Genomic DNA, 23,412 nt, shown 5'->3' on the forward strand with positions numbered 1-23,412 from the left:
ATTCTTTTGATTTTCCCAACCATTTAAAAATAATATTAAAAATATTCCTAGATCACAAGGATGTACATACAAAAATAGCAGACTTGGTGCAAGAGCCATAGTTTGTCAACCACTGATGCAGAATACAAATGAAACTGTTAACAAGAGTTATCTTGTGTAAAGTTTGACTTGTTAAAATGAGCAAGCATATATTTATAATTTTAAAATATGTAAAATAATTTTAAAAGTATCTCTTCTCAAAGGACAGAAATCAGTTTTAATGACAAATAATTTTTACTAGTAAGGCTGAGAAACTGTCTTCATAATGAAAGTAGGTGGTGTATTAATTTTATGACTATTTCTTCATGGCTACAGAGAGAGAAGAAGAAAGAGAAAACAGAGAAGGTTAACTTTACTTTTTATTTAGGCCCAAATTAGAGAAGTTGGTATTTCATGGTACTTCTTGTTTCAGAGAGTAAAATCTTTGCTTACTTATAGTGAGGATTCTCAAGCTGGTAGAAATGATAAAGTTCTACAATAAAGAAAGAAACACAATACTTCTGAGGAAAAATATGAGACTATTTAATCAGAGTTCTATGAGAGGATAAATATATTCACATTTTCAGAAAACATTTCCTAGGCTTCCCTCGGCAGAGCATATTTAAAAAAAAAAAAACACCAACATGTAGTTCAAAGGACCTGATATTGTGAATAAGGAAGTGACTGAGAGACAGAAAAAAAGTTATTTTCCAAGCTTATATCATATGCTCAACACTGTATTAGGTCTATGGTAGGATATTAAAGTGATATAAGAGATAAACCTTACTCTCAAGGAGCTTTCAAAGATGCAAAAATCCTAAAGAAAATTTTAGCAAACCAAATGCAGTAATGTATTAAAAAGATAATAAATCACCATCAAGTTGAATTTATTGCAATCAACCAATGAAATTTATCACATTAACAGAAAATAAAATCATGTTCATTTCAACAAAAAGGCATTTCATAAAATTTAATATCCATTCAAAACAAAAATGTTAAATACTCTGAATAGGAAACATTCTTAATCTGATAACTACGAATAGAAGGGAACATTCATAATCTGTTTAAAAGGCATTGTATCAGATCATTATTTTCTGTATTTCTCTCTAGCGAGGCACACATATACATAAATAAATATATGTACGTACACCAACCCTAGTGCTCTTCTTACAATGTCACTGACAGACATTCCTTTACCGAAAAGCAGGTTCTATATTCCCTCCTCTTGTAACTGGGTAAGGTCTTGTGACTGCAGTATGGCAAAAGTGATACTTACATGACTTCTGAGACCGGGTTCTACAAAGGATACAGCTTCCACATAGCTTTCTATCTCTTCGGCCATGCTTGGTTTAGGAGAAAACAGCCACCATGCAGTGAGGAAGTTCACACTAACCCACTCAGAGAGACCACATGGAAAAACTAAAGTAGAGAAGAAATGAGGCTCCCTGACAGAAGCCAGCATCAAAAACCAGACATATGAGTAAATTTGCCTTCAGATGATTCTTTCCCTCTACTTGGCATCTTGCAGCCAAGGTGTGAGACAACACTTGAGAGAGAAGCCTTCCATGGTGTGCCCTATCTAAATTCCTAATCTACAGGATCCATGTTTGAAATAAATGGCTGCTTTATGCCACTAAATTTTTACTTGGTTATGCAGCCATATTAACCAGAACATGCATATACCAAAAAACAAAAAACTACAACATCATATTTAATGCTGAAATATTGAAAGCTTTCCTTTTGAGACAGGGAACAAAAAACCAAGGATGGTTTTTTTCACCACTTCTATTCTGTACTGCAGTTCTACTCAGTTCAGTAAGACAAGAGAAACAAAGATTAGAAAAGAAATAAAACTGTCATTCACAGACAATACAATTAGGTATATAAAAATCCTAAAAATATATAGATAGCTTATTAGAATTAAGTTTAATGATATTGATGGATACAGATAATACACAAAACCAACTGTATTACTATACTCTAACAAACAGAAAGAGAAAAAAATTTTAAGATATTTACAGCAGTACAAAAAAAGACCTAGGAATAAAAATACTGATATTTAAGACCTCTGTATATAAAACTAGTAAATATTATTGAGAGAAATTAAAGACCTAAGTAATTAGATAAATATACCGTGTTCGTGGACTGAAGACTCAATGAAAATATGCCACTTTTACCCTAACTGATCTGGAAATTTAATGCAATATGGAAAAAATTTCAATAATCTGTGTGTGTATGCAAGCGTGTATGCTCACGTGCATGGATTTGATAAGCTTATTCCGAAGTTTATATGAAAAAGCAAAGGGTCAAGAAGAACTAAAATCCTCTTGAAGAAAAGATAGAAGGGAGGAGCACTTGTTCTACTAGATATCAAGACTTACTATGAAACTATAGCAATTAAGATAGACAAATGGACCCATGGAATTAAAAGAGACTCCAAAAATAACACCCACATACACACCAAAGGCAATATTTTAGAGATCTGGGGAAATGAGTCATTCCAATAAATAATGCTCGGTCATATGGATCTCCATATGGGAGAAAAAATAAAACTTGACCCTTACCTTAGAACATATTTAAAATATCAATTTCAGGTGGATTGTAGATCTAAGTATGAAAGACAAAACAATAATAAAGCTTTAAGAAGATATTTAAATAAGACAGGGAAATCACTGATAAAGGAAAAGATTGATAGCAGGATCAGTCTTAAAATTGGGAATGTCTATTCAAAAAGATACCATTAAGAATGAAAAGCCAAGCCAGGACAGGAGAAAGTAGTTGGAATACGTAACTAACAAAGGGCTCATATCCTAAGTATACAAAGAATGCCTACAAATCAATTACAAAAAGACCAATAGACAACTGTGCAAGAGACTTGAATAGAAACTTTATAAAAGAGGCCAAATGGCCAACAATAAATATATAAAAATGTGCTCAACCTTATTAGCAATCAAAATATAATTTGAAACCACATTAACATACCACTGCACACTCACCAGATGGCTTAACTTAAAACAACTAACAATATCTAGTGTTGGTGAAGATGTGGAACAACAGGAACTCTTGGAAGGACTATGTACTGCTACAACCACTACGGAAAACTATTTGGCATTATCTATTAAAGTGGAATAAAAACATTTCTTACAACCCAACAATTCCAGTTCTGTGATTATACCCAACAGAAATGTGTACACATGTGTACCAAAAAATATGTACAGGAATCAGAGCAGCATTATACACAATAATCAGACATGGAAACAAAACAAATATCCATCAGTATTAGAATGGATAAATAAACTGTGGCATATCCATATAACCAAATATCATTCAGCCATGCTACTGAATGAACTACAGCTATCTACAACAACATGGATGAATCTCACAAAGATAATATTCAGCAAAAGAAACTAGATTATAAAAGAATATATGCTTTATGAGTCCACTTATAGATAAAGTACAAAACCAGGCAAAACTATACTATATTGTCAGAAGTCAAGACAGAAGTTATTACCGAAGATGTGAGAAGGGGTAGTAATTGGTAAAAACATAAGGAGGGGGGGTCTTTTAGGGTGATGGATATGTTCTCTTTACTGACCTGGATTATGATTTCATGTGTTATACAGCAATAAAAAGGTTTTGAAATGTTGAGCTCACACCAATATATGTGTATTTTTATACATATACTACTATTCTAATATGAGCACTACAAAACATAGATGTTTTATATGTAAAAAATAAAAACTTGAAAACTATGGAATAAAGACAAAATAAATGATATCTAAAATATCTTGCTAATAGAGGTAGCTTCATACTTTCAGTAGTTTGTTTCTCTGTGTGTGCACTGGAAAATAGCATACTTATTTCTTCCAAGTGAAGGAAATATTTTAATCTCATGGTTGCAATTTTCTAAATTACTTTCAAATAGTCCAATACATACCCTTATTATTCCAATAGTACTCAATACCCAATATGCTTATAATATTTAAATTTTACGCAGACCTGGAGAGGTGAATAATATTAAGACATGGCAAATAAACTCCTTTTTGGTTTTGCAATCATTAATTAATATTTTAGGGCATAATATATATACTTAGGGTAAGGTTCAGACAAGCCACCTCAATAATTTTGACTTTAGGGAGATGATTTATCAGATCTCATTAAATTACTGATATTAAAACTGTAATGTGGTTGACAAAGAGCTTGAACTAAGAATAGAAGGATCAGCTGTGCCATTTTCTCATTTGTTCTCCTTTGCTTGACCTACCAACATTAAATCAATCGTTTCTTTGAAGAAATCTTTTAAAGTCACGTATCTATTTTAGGAGAATTAGATAACATGACAAATAAACACACTTAACAGCATACAGATAAATGGCAACATACTGCAATACATGGAGAGTGTAGGAAAGAGCTCCACTGTCAACCGCTGTGCAGTGTGGAACTCCCTCTCTTCCTCACATGATAGATGACTATCTGACAGACTGAATGAGGGGGCATGTCAATTGTTCTATTCAATATTGGTAATGCATAATTTCTTTTATTTTAGGTTTAAAAAGTAAATTTAAAAGTTCTAATGTTTTCTCCTGCACGATCAAGAAATCATCTCACCCATCTCACTCTGAGAAACCGTTGTTGTGGAGGACAGCAGGAAGTGGCCAGATCAAAAATGCAATTTAAGTGGCTTATCCCCCTAGTAACTAAATGAAACATGAATTTAAGGCAAAGAGAAATGAGGCTAGAATGTGGGCAATAGATAAGCGGCTGCCAGAATCACACAGGTCAGAGGTAATGGTAGTCTAAACAAGGCAACGGCAACATAAACAAAGGGGCAAAATAGATTACTGTCAGTGATGGAGCTAATTGATGGCTTTACCCTCAGCCTTCCCTTTATCTCAGTCAGCCTCTCTATCAAGACACCCAAAGAGTAACTTTCTTTAATCGACAAAAGTGTATATTTGATATGGACAACTGATAGTTTTTCAACCATGCGTTGTATATTCATTATATGTAAATAAGATCATTTTTAGAGAACTTTGCTGCTTTGAATAATCTATAACATATGGTATGAGTGAAAATACTGTGCTTATTATTCAAAAGTAGCTTCAAAACAAATCTTCATGAACACCCACCCCCCAACAAATCGCTGCTCCTAAACCCTTCTTATATAGAAATTTCAAAGAAGCTATTCTTGGCTGCGAAAGGGTTTCAAATGCTCCTGTACCAAAATAAAACAAAACCCCAAAGACATAAACAAATTTTTAATTTTTTTAAAGCTTATGTTGAATGCAACGTGTCATTTTGTAATTTGTGAAAAGCTAAAAGAAAAATCAAATGTAAAAACTAAAGCACTCTAAAGATCTGCAGAACTTGGAAATTTATAAGGCAGACCTTCTCAAAGACACCTGATACTTCCTTATGAACTATCTTCTTCAACTGATGCTGTTTCTGCAGTAATTAATCAATTCAAGGTCTACAACTAAACCTGTTCTTGGCTTCAGAATTCATTTGTTTCTGTGTTCACTGTGAGTTCCTCACTGCCAAGTCATAATTGTTTAAATGATGTCAATGATAAACAAGGTAAATGAGCTTCATTTAAATTTTTAGAAAAATGCACAACAGGCATTACTCAATTGCATTATACCTATATTAAAAGTTTTCACTGTGCTCGCTTCGGCAGCACATATACTAAAATTGGAACGATACAGAGAAGATTAGCATGGCCCCTGCACAAGGATGACACGCAAATTCGTGAAGCGTTCCATATTTTTGAACACTAACCAGTCCTCTCCAAGGTCAGTCTGCAGAAAACAATAAATATTTAACACGACATAAAAAAAAAAAGTTTTCACTGACTTTGGGAAAAAAAAGGGGGGGAAGTCACTACCATACTACTGGCTGAAATCCAATGCTCAAATATTTGTCAAACTAAAGCAGTCTCAAAATCTAAAGGAGTACCCATGCACACCCAGTATGGAATTTTACTGTGATATCCAGATAGGAACCAAGTATGAAAGGCTGACACCAAAGTAGTATGATGGGACAAAACTAATTCTCCTTTCCTCCACCCTTCTATCTCTTTTGTCGCACTCCGAAGGATCCATGTAAATGAGAGATCCAAGTAGTAATTCTCAAGTGTAGAATACATGGAATATCCTAGGGCCCACTTTGTAGAGAACGATGCAGTCTTCTAGGATCTCCCCAGATCTGACTCAGACCCATAATTTAATCCCAGGATCAATCTTACATTCTAGGAATTTTCCAAAAGTAAGATCAACAGACCCCAAATCAAATTCTCCAAGTCTTCCCCAGAGTAAATCTACACACTCAAAAGTCAGATCAGATCCAGACCATTTTCTTGAGTGAGGCAATCTGCTATAACATTTGTTGATAGATCTGATACTTGGGCATGTGTTCTAAAGACAGCCCCAGCAATCAAGCAATGTAGTTCAAATTACCTAACTTCTCATTAACACAACAAATATATCCACACACAAATATGACCAAATGTAGTGCACAAGCATATTTTAAGGATCCCTAGAGAGCATTTTTTTCACGGGCAGAAAGCTCTGTTGAGGTCTGTATTATGTAAATAGCAATTCAAGCACAGTGAAGCCTAAAAGGCAAGTGTTAGGTTTCAAGTATTTAAAGTTACCATATGAAAAGCAGTAACCATCTGTTTCCTGAGAGGGCCAAACAAGACGAAATATACTCAACATACAACATGAAGAATGTAGGTTAGATAATTTTTTTTAACAGTAAAGGTTAATTCTAGGAAGAATAAATCTTGACAAACAAGAACTGCTTTCTCTGAGAAATCTGTTAATAAACTGCCTTGATGGGTTAAGTATAATATTTTATCACCGCAGGAGGATTTATAAATTATCTTCTACAAGACTCTGTTATCCCTAAAATTACAGAATTCAATTTGTTTGACTATCCCCCTCTAATTAATTAATTATGCTCAAGCTAGGAGAAAAATTTTAAACTACCAATTATGGAAGTACACATTAGCAAGAGGGAGTGAACTGGTTACTGCTTCTTAGAGTTCAGAGGAGTTCCACAACAGATAAGAATAAAATTCACTGGAAATATAATACACATATCTAGTCCTTCTACTTTGCCACCAAAGGTATCTAATATGCTTAAACTTGCAGGTAGACTTTAAACAGGAAACTCACTCAGTCCAATTGTGAGCATATTGATGAAAACTGAAAATTTACTTAACTGACAAAGTTGAAAATATAATTTTTTTTCTAACTATTTGCTCCTGATGCAGTTGCAAAATCAATTAGGACTGAAGTTCACTAAATTTCTTCTAACTTCTTTATTTCCTTGCCATTTCATCAATTTCAACTCTTAAGGCTGCGTGAGTCAGAAGGATGGGATAAACTTTGCATATAACCAATTTCAGACAACAAGCAATATTTCACTGGGTTCAACAACTTTTCTCAATTGGAAAGCAACTCAATTGTCCAAAACTAGCATGGTTAAAAACTGATCCAGCCATTCAATGAAATATCAAACACTCAACTAATTATCAGGCTATAATATAATAATCTAAAACTACTCATTTTTTAAAAACAAATTAAAAAAACTATATAGAGTTGACCCTTAAACAGCATGGGCTTGAACTGTGTGGGTCTACCTATATAAGGATTTTTTCAATAAATACCTACTACAATGCTACATGGTTCGAGGTTGGCTGAATCCATGGATGCAGAACCTGAATGCAGAGGAACCATGATACAGAGGACTTACTATAAAGTTACACACCCCGGTTTTTGACTCTGCAGAGGGTCAGTGCCCCTAACCCATGTTATTCAAGGGCCTACTGTACAACACATTAGCAATAATTATAAAAACACTAAAAATGGAAAAAGAACAGGAACACATTAATGAGAGTGGTTCTGCTTATCTTGGGATTGTGGATGGCTGTTTTCATTATTTAAAAAGATGATTTCTTCTTTTCCTCCAAAGATCTTGATGAGACTCTCAGGCTTAAGAGTTATGAAAACCTAACCCAAAGTTTGGCTGAATACATGATGAATAAGGCAGGCTGAAAAGTTCCCAACAGATAAGTTCTCAAAGAGAGAAGATACAGCAATAGGGATTCTTTGTATTTTCTGACTATCCTCCAGGGTCAAAGGATCAGAAGGAAAAAGTAACTTATACCTACATCTGAATATCTGCATCTTTCAAATTCATCAGAAAATAAGACAGACTGATGATAGACAGACATGTGATAACCCAAGAACAGCAAAATGCTAATTACAGAATCTAAATGGTGGTTATATAGGTGTTCTTTGTAAATTATTTCACTTTTTCTGTATATTAAATGTTTTTCATAAAAAAACAAAAAAACTATATCTGGGATAGACACATTTCTAGCAGAAAACGTAAATAAATTGCAGAGTACTCTGGAAGCTTTTATAGGGAAATAAAAATGTTAAGGTAGCTGAATTTTATGAAAATCAAGTTTGGGTTATAGCATTTGAATACCACTCTGTTAAAAAAAATAAGTTTTATATATGCTATGTGCAGTTACAGATTCTTAGATCCTGTAGTAGTATAGCTAGTCTCCAAAGGTGATGCCCACAATAAGCCACATCTCCCAGAATGGATGCCCTTGCAGAGCCCTCTTCTTTGAATTTGGGCTGGCCCTGTGACTTGCTTTTTGACCAACAGAAATTGCATAACTTTCAAGACTAGGTATTAATAAGCCTTGCACATTCTAGACTCTAGTTTCCTTCTTCAGGAGTACTGAGCTGTCACTTCAGAAGTCTAACGAGTCTGAGACACTATGCCAAAGAGGCCAGATACATGTGCTTGGTTTGACAGTCTCAGCTAAGCCAAGCCTGCCAGCCATTCAGGTAAATACCAGACGTGTAAATGAAACTGTCTGATCTTCTGGTCGAATATGACCAAGTAACCTTTTTTTTTTTTTCTTATTGAGTTATAGTCAGTGTACAATGATGTGTCAATTTATTGGTGTACAGCACAATTTTTCAGTCATATATGAATATATACATATTCATTTTCATTTTCTTTTTCACCGTGAGCTACTACAAGAACCAAGTAACCTTAATGGGAAAAAACTGCCTAGTTAAGCTCTGCCCAAATTTCTGACCCACAATAACGTGAGATATAACAACATGACTGTTGTTTTAAGCCGCTAGGTTTTGGGGGTGCTTTTTTAAAAGAAGAATACCTAAATAAGGTACCTAAAACAGTATATATAGTCCAAATCCTTCATTTTTAGAAAATGATCCATTCTCAATGAACTGAAAAATAAAAAAGAACCCTGTAAACTCTAGGCTAAGCAAGTGAGAATAAAAACAAAGAATAGGGCTAGATAGAAATATCGCTGCCCAGACTATTCAAATATATAAATCCCACTGCATACTAAAAACTCAGCTAAGCAACAAACAGCAGAGCGTTTCTTAAACCATTAAATTTGTACATACCGAGTGATATTTATAGAAGAGGAAATGTGTTAGATGAAATTTTTGCTGTTTAAATTCATAGTAAATCCACTTTTTTTTGGTCAGTGATCTGTGACTTCCATTTAAGTTGCTGCCTTTAATTAGTTAATTGAGAATGAACTGAATCTAAAATGCTAAAATGTTTTAAGCCTCTACAATTTAGTTTTCACTGACTTGCTGGGAAAAAGTTTAGAGATCAAAAATTTATATATGTTATCCACCATTTAACACAATACTTGATAGAAGCAACAAAACAAAGTTCTATGACTATACATGTAATGGTGCATGAAATGTTGATGGAATGAACATAAAAATCCTACATATCCAGCTTGTAAGTTATAATTGTGTGAGAAAACTGTAAACTGATGTATCTAAATAACATTGTCATTAATATCCTTAATTTTATACTAGTTTTAAGAAAACAAAAAAGTACAGTTGTAAAATATGAATTAAAACTACAATTCCTATATCTGTCCTGGAACTGAAAATTTAGTAGATATTAAATTATTGCCTTTATTAATCTTTTATTTCTTTTATATGTATGCTTCTGGAGTTTTTTCATGCTATTAAAACAATAACCAACTATTCCTTTCTTCCAGTAAAGGTAGCAGAGCAAGATTCAAATGGCTGCTGGGAAAAGAAAAATGGGAGACATTAAGCTACTTTAAGATGAAGCACCCATTTGTAACTTGAAGGTTCATTTAAACAGTATATAAAGTGGAAAGATTCAATCCCTGAAGACTAAAAAACTATCAGAAGTTCTTAACGTTAATGCAGTTCAGTTTATTTTTTTTCTTTATGATTCATCCAATGGAAGACTGGATAAATCAAAAGAACTCTACACAGCAATGAAAATGAGTAAACCATGCACTATGTTGACACCTAAAACTTACATAGTACTGTAAATCAACTAAAACTCAATTTAAAAAGTAAATTTAAAAAAAGATAGTGAACAAACTACAACTCTATTTATCTTGCAAATATAATGCTGAGGAAAAGAAGTCCAACAAAAGAATGATTTCAAAAACAGCCAAAATTAATCTATGATGTTAGAAGTCAAGATAGTGGTTATCCTTAGACAGGAGAAAAGAGGAGTGACTAGGCATCACCGAGGGGCTTCTGGGATTCTGGCAATGTTTTTGTGATCCAAGTTCTGTTTTGTTACGATCTGTGTACTTTTCCTATATGTATACCATACTTCAACTAAAAGCTTACATTAAGGGGGAGGGTGGCAAAGCTGTAAGATTTTAACTTTCTTACATCTGAAGCAGAGGTGTTCCTACTCTTCATTCTCATTCTTTACGCTAGTATGTTCATTTGTTTGCAGAACGATGGCACAAAATGATACAATTATAGATGGTGGCTTGGAGATCACATAAGCCAAATGAGAATACAAAAACTGACTTCCAAGGTTACATAACATAGGGCAGGACCAGGACTAGAACACAGGCCTCCAAACTCCTATTCCAGTGCTTTACTACTACATAATACTGCCAAATCCTTTCTCTAGTAGCTACTTTTAAAGTATCTGCAGATATGCTTTCCTATTCCTAAGTCATGATCAATATACAATGGTATAATGATGCCCTAGAAGAAACACTGGAAAATGTTATGATGATACAGAAATGTATGAAAGGGTAATATTCCACCTTACCATGGCACTGAATACAATGTACAGACAGGAAAAGTATATGTCAGTGTCATGGCAACATATCTTTTAATTGGATAGAAAAAAGTTTTAATGAGGAGAAAATTAAGACAGAATTTTAGCGGTGACTTGGTGGAGAAGGGAAGCTTTCTAAAACGACCACCCCCCCCCAATAGTCTCAAACATTTATAAAACATTCTGATTTGTGATAAAACTTACTTACACAGCTAAGAATATTAACTGCAATCTTTTTTTAAATTTCCCTTCCTTCTTTAAAATGCTGAAGCAGTTAAATAAAAATTTTAAATGGATATTGAAAGGTAAATTTGGAAGTCTAATATTTAATTTAATTAATTAAAGGTGACTTTAAATATACACTAGTTCAAATTTCAACCATACAAACCATACATCACTTTGTAAGTAAAAAAAAAAATGCAATATATTAGAAAGTTTTCATTAAGAAATTAAAACCAACAAAAACATTACAATCTTAATAGATGACCAAAATGGCACCAAAGTAGTCAAGTACCATGATGACTAAAGAAAGCCATTACAAGTTTACATACCATTTTATGGGTTTAAGTGCTCTATTGCATGTCTGAGAAGAAAATATTACTGTTTGCTGCCAGCCTAAGTTTATATCACCCACCAAGACAAAGGGTAAATCTTATTCTAGTCAGAACATTGGCAACAGATTATGCAGTAACAGGAACAAAGTTATACAATCTAAATTTCATTATTTCAATGAAAAAGTATATCACTTTTCTGGAAGGACAGATTTCAATGTCTTTAATAACATTTTATTTGCAGATTTTAAACATCCAAGTCCTTTAATAATTAGAACAGACCCCTTTAGGCATGTCATACTTTAAAGCAGTGACTTCAAACTTCATTACAAAGGACAGAGGGAATTAATCCATTGGTTTAGATACTTTTAAACTACTCCAGTATATATCCAGTATATAACCACCCAAGCCAATTTCTTCATTGTTCTACAGATAATGCTCATTTTCTCGTCTTAAAACAATTTGGTCCACCTCTCTATATCCTATCTTCAGGGTCCACTACCTATTGCCTCCAAGAAGTTCTTCCTTTCATTCTACTCTACACTGAACTCTTTCTTTCCTAAACTCTCATAAGCCTCACCTCTACCATTTAGTACTTTCTACCCAGCAGTACATGATTGATTTTTTTCAGCTGTGCTTATAGATTGTCAAGCAAATCCAACTGCAATATGTACTATATGGCCACTTACAGAAAAAGTTTGCCAGCCCTTGCCATACAGCAGAATAGGTAAGAGATTAAGATTTAGGTATTGAAATCAGACCAACCTGGGTTCAAAATCTGTCTATGCCACTAGTTATGTAGCTTGTCCCATCATTTAATACTCTAAAACTCAGATTTCTAATTTTTTTAAGACAGACGATAGTATCTATCTCATAAGACTGTTGTGAGGATTAAAAAGGATAAACAGAAAATGCTTAGCACTATACCTAATACATAGTAAGTACTAAATAAACATTAGACGATGTCACTGTATTTTTATTACCATCATTATACAGTTACAGGGGACTCTCTCTCAAACTGTTGAGGTCCAGGACGTCTTACTCTATATGACACAAAAGTACAGTACCTGTCTCTGTTCTGATTTTTTGCCCGCTCTGCCTCCAGGCAACTAAAACCCATACCAAAACATGTAGAAAAGGCCTTTATCAAATACAGGTGGCTATAAAGTTTGGAAACAATATTAATCTATGATACCAGATTTTATAGCCACCTCATACAATTGCTTCCATAGGCAATGAAACCACCTACTATTGTACTGCAAATAAAATCAATATAACACTCAACGGAACTCTGCTATATTAACTTTAATTACAGCTATGTCAAGACATTTGTTTGCTTAATAGTAACAAATCAAATTTATTCAAGTTCAGAAAAATGATACTGTATATAATATAGATTCAAAATATTTTTATTCCAGATCCTATGATAAACAAAAAAGGGCTACCATAGATGGAAAGATAAATTATGTCCATTGGAGCATGAAGGAAAAAAACAACCTTTACATGATATTTCCATAAATATCTTGTATTTATAACTTATATTTTAAGTTTTAAAGGTTTAATAAACAGCTTAAGTTCAACTTCATACACCAAGTTAAAAACTGACATATACTGAGCCTAGCTGTGTAATCCTTGGGCAAGTTACTTAACCTAAGCCTTAGTTTCCTCATCTATAAAATGGAGATAATAATACTAACTCCTTCATAAGCTTATTGTGAGGATTAAATGAGTTAATACGTGTAAAGAACTTGGAATAGAACCTGATGCAGAGTGGTGCTCAATAAATGTTAATTATTATTATTACATATTCATTTAATTAGTTAGATTTTGATGGGAATGTTGGCATGCAGCCAAGAAAAACATCCTGAAAATTAGCACAGGTCACAAAATCTTTAGAAATTGAATTCTATTGATGGAAATTAGAATAGAGGTATCTTTCATCTAAAAAGATTTTATTTACATGGACTTCAAACTTTAAACTAAGTCATAAATCTAAAGACTGTCATCTTCCAAACTTGGAAATTCTGGAAAGTACTATACCACTGCCTAGTTGCTGTTGCAGTCAACAATTAGAGGATGCAATTTACTTCATTTATCCGGGTCATCCCTAGAAGAATAAAGCAGCCAATCCACGGACAAGAGGCGGGGTGGCAAAGACCTGGCAAACTACACTGCAGTAGTTTGTGGGTGGGCCCTCATTTCCTGCCTGTTTCCTCTTTTCCCCACTGCAAAGCAGTGTAAATTTCAGTGCTTTACTATTTTCTCCCACAAAAATTCAACACAAGGCAAACCAATATTATGATACAAGAGACTGAAAAAATGTCTAAAAATGCCAGAAGAGATTTAAAACATTCGTTAGGTATGAATTCAGAATTAAGATGTTTAGAGCCAAACTGCTGAACTTGAGGATTACTGTCTCTACAAAGAAAATGATGAATCTGAATTAGTGCCACAATTTCTGAAACCACCTTTTCATTTAGAGAGCTCAAGCAAAAAAGATAGCTTTTGATCCCAATGACCAGCAAATAAGAATTCAACATATATTTGTTAAATGAGCTAATTAATTTGCCTGATAACCACAAATTAACATTTATCCATATAAGCATTTACACTGAATTCACATAAAACTTCTTTCTGTAGCCATCTGTATAGCAAAGGCCATAAGTAATTTTAAGGAATGAGAAGATATCCAAATACAATGATCTTTATCTCCAATATTCAACTGAACAATCTACTTCTGTGACCACTCTACACCTTATCATTCAAAAGAGTTACTTATCTGAAATCTTAAAACTCATGACTTTGATCTACAAACACCAGTTCTTATCCTTCAGCTCTTTCACACTTTTCCCCCATCACATTTCACTCTTCAACTTCATGGAAACTTCTGGTGTTATGCTCCTTCATTTTCTCCCTAACTATCAGCCTGTTTTGGCTTCATTTCATTCCTTATCCAGCCTAGACTCCCAAGAACTATCCTTTCAACCGTTACCTGTAGTTCACTACAATACCTCCAACTTTTGGTTCCTGGTTCTTCCCACACCATTCTCCTTCTTTCTCAAATCTTGTCCCCTACATTTACCAGACTACTGAGAGGGTAGAAAGGATGATACGCACCACAGAGGCCATCACAAAATCCATGGCTATCAAACTCATCTGTGTCTCTCTACATTTCCCAAGTAAACTCCCACTCTCATTAGCCTCAATAACTATTTCAAATCCTTGCAACTCTCTTCCAGCTTTCAACTCCACCACTTCTACCTCATACTTACTCTCTGAATATGTCCTCACCTCTTCTTTTAAAGAGAAAATACCAGCCTTCAGGTGGAAATCTCTCTCCCCAAATCAGCATCCTTACTTCCTTTTCTCATAACGAAGTGAAACAGCTGTCTCTTCGGTCAAATACTAATTCTTTCCCAGTGCTCCTCAGTACATCCCCTACTACTATCTGCAGAGAACTTAGGTCCATCACACCTGCATCATACATGTGCTCCCCCTCACATCTGACCTATCTCCTGGTCATATGCCCTCAGCATATAAATATATTCACAACTTTATCAACTCAAATCTATGATTTCAAAATTTTTAGTCAATTATACTACTCAACTTAATGAAAATAAAATATTCCATTTAAATGTAGTCAAAGTATGACATGAAGTATGACCAATATTTAAATAATCATCAAAGATACATCTGTCTGCCATGAAAAAGGAAGAACGGACCCAGTAACATTTGGTTAATGAAATACTAGGTTCTACAGAGAATTCAGTTATTGAAAACTAATTAACTTTAATAACACTTGGTACAATAAAGATTGGAGAAAAAATCTCCAATGACCTGATGTTACACTTCCGTCCAGGCTTCCTGTAGTAAATACGTAATGTTGCAATAAAGCTCCTTGAAAAATGAGTCATCTTGAACCAAACATAATCAACAAGATAATGATTAACCAAAGGCTGGCACAAATCCTACCAGAATAATATAATTCAAAGTCAGTCTCTTAAAAGATAACTCATGCTTAATGCTGATATCCTAGAAATGTAAGCCAGTGACTGGGGCTATATAATATGTCTATATATTGACACAAGCATATGCAGAAATACATTTAAAATATTCCCATCTTAAGTTTTTATAATTATCATCATTTAGCTACGAAACCTAACAACAAATGGACTTTACAGTGTCATGTCTCTGTTTTCCACTCTATACAAAGCTCTGGAAAATTATTTCCTAATGCATTTCTGCTTATTTTAATTTTAGTAAGCCATAAAAACTGAGCATGTCACATTAGGCACTATATTACTATGAATACTGTATCCTTAAAAATGTAATATACTGTCTTTCACACAAAATTTAATTAGTGAAATATCATGTAGGGCATAAGCTCTAATGTTTTATCCAGCAGCACAATGCAGTTAGCCTATACCCTCTTTCTTCAGAACAATACAAATCTATCAAATGGCTAACGCAGGATAGGAATATATCTATGGCCAAGTTAACTGGATCCTGAAGGAATGAACCTGTAATACTGACCTCAGAAGCACAGTTTCTATAAGCAATGAGCTAACTAACCATGTAACTACTTGGAGAATTATTACATAATGTAACATTCAAACTAATAGAAAAGTAAACCAAGGTCTTTAACAAACAATGAGTGCTGTTTGTTATTGTTCATAAGGAAAAAATGATCTTTATCCCTTATCTCATACCAGATACACAAATTAATTTGAAGTATAACTAATCATAGAACTAAAGTAAAAGCACTAGCCAAAGAGAACCAATGATGAATCAGACTTCACCAAAAATTTAAAACTTCCTACTTATCAAAAGACACCATTAAGAAAATATGCAAGCTATATGTGGAGAGAAACAGTAACAGCACATATAGCTGACAAAGTACCTATATTCAGAATGTGTAAGTATAACAAATCCACATTAAAATATACATAATCCAGTAGGAAAAATTTTGAAATGAAAATAAATAAAATAATTGATATATAGAAAAATATATTTTGTCTAATCTTACTTAAAAGGACTTTATTTTCTTCACCAGATATTGTAGGATATTCCAGTTTTAAATACACCATTAACATTAGATATGGAAAGTTTATGATAACCATCTTTTTAATGTATTTTTATACATACACTATAAAAAATAATATATTACAAAAATTATTTAAAATAAGCAAAATATGAATTGCCTTAAAAATGGTCAAGAGGAAATCTTACAACCATCTGACAGTAAAGTAAGATCAACACATTTAAAGATAAGTATGCATATAACTCTTAACAAATAACGAAAATGAAAAAACTAAAGCAAAGTATATAAAAATATTTGAGAAATGTGAAATGAAAATAGGCCAAAACTTAAAAGAATTTAAATCCTTTTAGACCTCATTATAACATTAGATTGGGTTTGGCTCTAAGAAATAAAATTTCAACAGTGATTTCTTCACTAAGAAATGTTTCCACTATCACTCTAAACAATTACATAACAGACATAATTCTAAATGCTCTTCCTCTTTTAATTCTTCATCCTCAAACCACCTTTTATTAATTTTTCCTTCAGTACAATAAACTGTCTGCACATTATATAGTATTTACTATGAAGTATGTTATGATGTAGCTAAAGATCAATGTGCAGCTAATGGCTCCAACCAGCCAAACATGTCAATTTCTATAGCCTCCCAGCCATGCTCTCCACCATCTCAGAGCCTGCAAAGCAAATTCACTACTGTTGGGTTTCACTTATCACTCCTCTAGATTAGCAAAACCCTGACCGCTTTGTACAGATGTACCAAGAATCTCAGGGTCTCCTGGTAAGGACTGGAGAAAACTGAAAATGATGATAGTGGAATCAATTATTCTCAGAACTCTGAAACAACAGCAACTGCCTTCTGGGCTTTTGAATTCTAGTGGAAGCCAATTATTCTAGCAAAATATACTCATAATTTAAAGCCTGAAGTTTCCAAACAATCCTCACTCATTTCTCATCCAACCCTTCACGCTGTTATAAAAGTGATGAGAGGACTATGATCTTTGCCATAAAACAGCTTATTAGTATTTGAGAGATTGAAGTGGTCAGGAAATTGGAAAGAGACATTCAAAACTAGGTATTTTTTCCAAATTCACTTTGAGGTAGTGATAAAACATAAACAGTTAAGTGGCAATGAAAACTAGAGTGAAGGAAAGAGAACTGTGATACAAACAGGCAAATGAAAAGAACATACAATTAAATCAATAAATAAACAATGATTGTAAATAGACACAATTTGGCATGGCTGTCCAATTCATAATTCCCCCAGGTAGCCATGTGTGCTACCCTTTCCCTTCATTTGAGAAACTACTCAACCCTTCTCCTATGATTCTAAATACCGGTTCGAAATGAGAACTGTTACCTTCCTTCAGGACTCCTCCTACACACAACGATCAGTAGTAGGATAAAAAATTTGTGGTAAGCAGGACAAAAGTCCTGTCCTTGGATTTTTCAAACTAGTGCTAAGGGAAGGAAGCTCTGAGGATGCAGTTCCAGAGCTACTGGGATGACCCTTGCTGCTGCTGAAAGCTTATTTCAAAGAACAAAACCAAAATGTATAGAGAAGTAGAGGTAAAAGGCACAGAATTCCAATGATAATGTACATCCTTGCCCTCAATTATGTAAGTAACCTGTATTTTATTTTATGTGAAGCCCAGTAAGTATTTCCCATAGTTACTGTAAGGATTAAAAGAAATAACATAAAGGCACTTCATAAACTCTGTTTATTAGGGCTTATTCAGATTATTTAGCAAATGTAATCATTTTGGTTTTCAATAAAACTGAAATTGTACACATTTATACATATATTAAATAGAAAATGTAGGTAATGAAACTCTATGTAAGATATTACTGCAATCGCAAAACAAATGCATAAGACAAGGGGTCAGCAAACTACGGCTGGACAGCCAAATCTGGTCTGCCAATGGGTTTTCTATAGTCTGTGAGCTAAAAATAATTTTTACATTTTTAATTGTTTGGAAAAAATCAACACAGGAATATTTTGCAAAATTCAATGAAATCTAGGTTTCAATGTCCATAAATAAAGTTTTATTGGAATACAAGCACACCCATTTATTACATATTGTCCATGGCTGCTTTCACGCTACAACAAAGTTGAGTAGCTGCCATTAGAGAAAGTGTGCCAACCTCTATACAAGACTGTAATTACACACACCAAAACACTTTAGATGATTGTTAGGGAGATAAGATTATAAGTCATTTCATCTTGTCTCTATTTTCCCAGTCTGAGATGTAATATTATTTTCTACAAAAACAAAGCTTTGTTAAAGAAAAAAATTTTAAGAGTCTTTAATAGCTTCTGATTTCCGTTCCTCCACTGTGTAGCTCTTCCAATTCATCTAAGTCTTTCCCATACCAAGTAAAGAGCACCACCAAGTCGATCAGGCTAAAAAACTAGGCCTGGATAATCACGGGATCATGATTCATTCCCTTTCTTCATCCCTTACATCCATCCATCGGCACATCAACAGGCTCTCCAAAATATATTCCAAATGCTACCACTTCTTTCACCTCTACTACTCAAACCCCAGCTGTCATCTTTTACTAGTACTCCTGCAAGAACGTCCTAACTATGATCTGAGCTGGTGAGAATTTGAGGGGAAAGGGACTTAAGGTAGTAAGCTTTGGCAACAGAAGAGGATACTATAGATAACTAACATACACTCAGTCCAAAATTTAAGTTTTATTGTTCTTGTTCTCATTTTGGCAAGGATATTCTCAAGTCTTAAAACAGTTCTTTTAAAAGAAATCTTTCAGCTTTCATTTAACAAATCTTGCTGCTTCTTTCCTGCATTTCTAAATTTAAAATGAAACTATAAATACCTATTCTGGTTGTAAAACACACCACTGGAAAAAAAAAAATGAAGCCCAATTTTGACTTCGTAATGTGTCTTGTGATGTTGGTGACCAAGAAAATGGATTAACTGTTCTCTTATAGCTCTACATTTTGACTAAATAAAATTTGGTGGCTGAATTTTTCATAAAACACTCATTCTCCAATATTCAACATAAAAAACAGTAGCAAATGAAAGTAGTGTTGTATCGTGGAAAGCATACTGGATTTCTGAAGGTGTAGTATTTGGGCTTTAGTTCTTACTTCATCACACTAAATGTATGATCTCAAACTAGCCGTCTTAAATATTAAAGCTTCCTCATTGATAGAAAATGGATATTAATGCTGCTCTAACTCCTAAAATTGTTACTGAATCAAGGGAGGGCATGTTCTTGAAAGTAATTTTAAAAAGTAAACTCTAAAATATGAATATAAAATGTTAACAACAATCACTGAAATATATCATTTTCTGTCAGTCTACGAAGTTTTAAAGTTAAATTTACCTCCTCTAAATTATTTTTAAAATACAAAAAAATTTAACTGAAGTATTTACTATACAGCTATAGTAATCAAGACAGTGTGGTATTTGCCTAATGATAAACATAGCAATTTATGGAACAGAATACAGAGTCCAGAAATAGACTGACACATATTTGGTCTATTGATTTTCAACAAAGGTGCCAAGGCAATTCAACGGAAAAGGACTAATCTTTTCAACAAATGTTGCTGGAACAAAGGGGTATAAATGTGCACATAAAGGAAACTTGATTCTTACCAAATGTAAAAATTAACTCTAAAAGGATCACAGACTTAAAAATAAAAGCAAAAATACAAACTTCTAGAATAATAGGAGAGAAACTGTGACATAATAAGATATATATGTTTGGTTTCTGCCCCTACTTCCTGGCAAAAAAATTCCTAAAACTCTTGCAATTTTCTGAGTAACAGGGATGAGAAGCATTCCTTTTAATAATACCTGAGTCTATGCTAACGAGGTGACTTTTGGAGGAAGGGGGCTGGTTGCCAAAGGAACCAACCACATGATTGGAAGGTTAGAACTTTCAGCCCCATCCCCTGACCTCTGGGGAGGGGGAAAACTGGAGACTGAGCTCAATCACCATCAGTCAATAATTTAATCAATTATGCCTATATAATGAGCCTCCATAAGAACTCTAAATGATGCGGCTCAGAGAGCTTCCAAGTTGATAAACACATCAAGATGCTGGGAAGAGAACATGGCCAGAGAGATCATGGAAGCTCCACACCCCTTCCTAAGTACCTTGTCCAATGCATCTCTTCCATTTGAGTATTTCTGAGCTGTATCCTTTATAGTAAGCCAGTAATAGTAAGCAAAGTGTTTTCCTGAGTTCTGTGAGCTGTTCTAGCAAATTATCAAACCCAAGGAAGGGGCATGGGAACTCCCCATTTATAAATGGTTAGTCAGAAGCACATGAGGTCTAAACTCGCAATTGGCATCTGAAGTGGGGAGGCAGTCTTGAGGGACAAAACCCTCAGACAGTAGGATCTGCTCTAATGCCAGGTCATTACTGTCGTAATTACCTGATGTGGAAAACCCACACATTTGGTGACAGAAGTGTTGTGAGTAGAGTAGAGTTTTCTTTTAGAATCTTTGTGAACTTGGGTTAGGCAAAAAAATTCTTAAATGGGACAAAAATGTACTATAAGAGAAAAAATAAATTGAACTTCATGCTAATAAACTGACAAACTGAGTTTCATCAAAATAAAAAACTTGCACTTTTCGAAATACACTGTTAAGTAAATGAAAAGTTAAGTTGTAAATTGGAAGAAAATATTTGCAAAACACAACTGACAAAGGACTTATATCCATAGTATACAAAGAACTCTCAAAACTTATTAGTAACAAAACAAACAATCCACTTTTTAAAAAACAAGCACCAGATAGGTAAATCCAGAGTTAGAAAGTAGATTAGTGGTTGCAAGGCTGTGGGAGACATGTATTCCAATGTTCATAGCAGCTGTATTCATAATATCCAAAAATTGGTAGTAACTGAAATGTTCATCATCTGGTGAATGGATAAACTACTTGTGGTAATATGCACACAATAAAATGTTATACAAAGGGACAAATTACTGAAACACACAACATGGATGAATCTCAAGTATTATACCAAGTGAAAAGCACAAAAGACCACAGACTGTAAGATTCTAATGACATGAAATCCCAGAAAAGACAAAATATAGGGATAGAAAGCAGACAGTAGTTGCCAGTAACTGGGCGTGGAGGGAAGGGACTGAGTGCAAGGAAGTTCAAGGGAACATTTTAAGGTAACAGAAATTTCTATATCTTAACTGTGGTAGTGGATACACAACTATATAAATTTTTCAAGATCCATTCTTCACATAAATTGGCATATTTTACCAAGGGTAAAGCATAGCTCAGTAAAGCCAATTTAAAAAATTTGAAATCTGTAAACTACTCTGTAGTGCCGCTCTTTTTTCACTAAAATCAAGATACGATAATGAGGTGTTTGGTGATGTTTTAAAACAAATTATTGTGAGAATTTGTTATCAAAATCAAGATACGATAATGAGGTGTTTGGTGATGTTTTAAAACAAATTATTGTGAGAATTTGTTATCAATAATGCATTTTACTTAATAACAGAAATGCCAAATTCCCAAAGGGATAAAATACACTCAGTTTTAAAGAAGTCCAGTGAAGTCTGGGAAAACAGCAGATTCGCTCATCTGGGTTACACAAAACATCAGTGATGAAAGGTAGAAATAGATTAACAGGCAGGGAAAGAAAACAATTCTCAAAACCTTGCACTAAAGACACTTTTTCATACAACTCGTAGGAATGTATCTTTATCTTACCTGTTGGTTTTCAAATTCCCTAATTTTCCCTAGGGTACATGGCAAGTCTGTCAGTATCCTATATATGTAATATATAGTATAATTATAGCACAAGAAGAAACAAGATAGCAAGAAATGAGACAAGAAAAGGGACACTAAGAGGCTCCATATAAGATTCCCAAAATGGCATGAGGCTGGAAAGGTAAACTGGAGCCAGGCGGAAGGGAATCTTGGATACCAAGCGAAGAGTTTATCTCACAGAAACTGAAAATCAGTTTTTAAGCTGAGGAGTGACAATACAAATGTACTGAAAGAATAATCCGGTCGCCATATGCAGGTAAAATGAGCGTGGAAAAGATCAAATGCTATGACATTAATTTCTAGACATGAAAACAATTGCCTAAAGTGGGTCAGAACATTTAAAACTACATCAATGGTTTTCAAACTATTGAAACAGCATCTTTATTGCTGCTGTGCAATAGTCACACCCCCGTGAGTCCCATCCAAACCATCAACATCATCTTATAGGTGCTGCTGCTAAACAACTGCTCAGAGACAGCAAGATCTCAAACTGCTTTAAGTACCAAAGCAGGTATTAAAGTCCGGAAAGAGAGCGAGCCAGAAGGTAAAAGAAGCGATCTCATCCTGGTCATACAACCCACTGTTTGCCTCTGCCAGCACTACCACCCACAAACAGCTGTCTGGAGCTCCACAGCATCCTGGGAATTCTCCTTAGTAACTGAATAGGGGTCCTGAATCCAGGTTGGTAAACAGTGATCTCCAGTTATCAACCTGGGGCAGCGAGAGGGGGAAAGATGTTATAGAAATACAATCAAATTCTTCCACAAGAAAATAGTAAAACTGAAGGGAATACATATCCAAACATATAAAACTACTAGAGTAAACAATAAAACCTTAAACATGAAACAGAAAGACAAATTAAGAATCTGAGAATGGACATCTAAGAAGGATA

General features: G+C 34.0%; 1 protein-coding gene and 1 non-coding gene across 4 annotated transcripts in view; one reads left to right on the forward strand and one right to left on the reverse strand.

Moving 5' to 3' along the window:
* EML4 (EMAP like 4) overlaps nt 1-23,412 on the reverse strand; it is a 124,024-nt gene that overhangs the window by 86,381 nt on the left and 14,231 nt on the right. The window lies entirely within an intron of this gene.
* LOC116157557 (U6 spliceosomal RNA) lies at nt 5,680-5,786 on the forward strand. Its single transcript, XR_004141687.1, has one exon. It is a non-coding gene; the product is annotated as a U6 spliceosomal RNA (small nuclear RNA).

The sequence above is a fragment of the Camelus dromedarius genome, chromosome 15 (genome assembly GCF_036321535.1).
Source record: "Camelus dromedarius isolate mCamDro1 chromosome 15, mCamDro1.pat, whole genome shotgun sequence".
NCBI lineage: Eukaryota > Metazoa > Chordata > Mammalia > Artiodactyla > Camelidae > Camelus > Camelus dromedarius.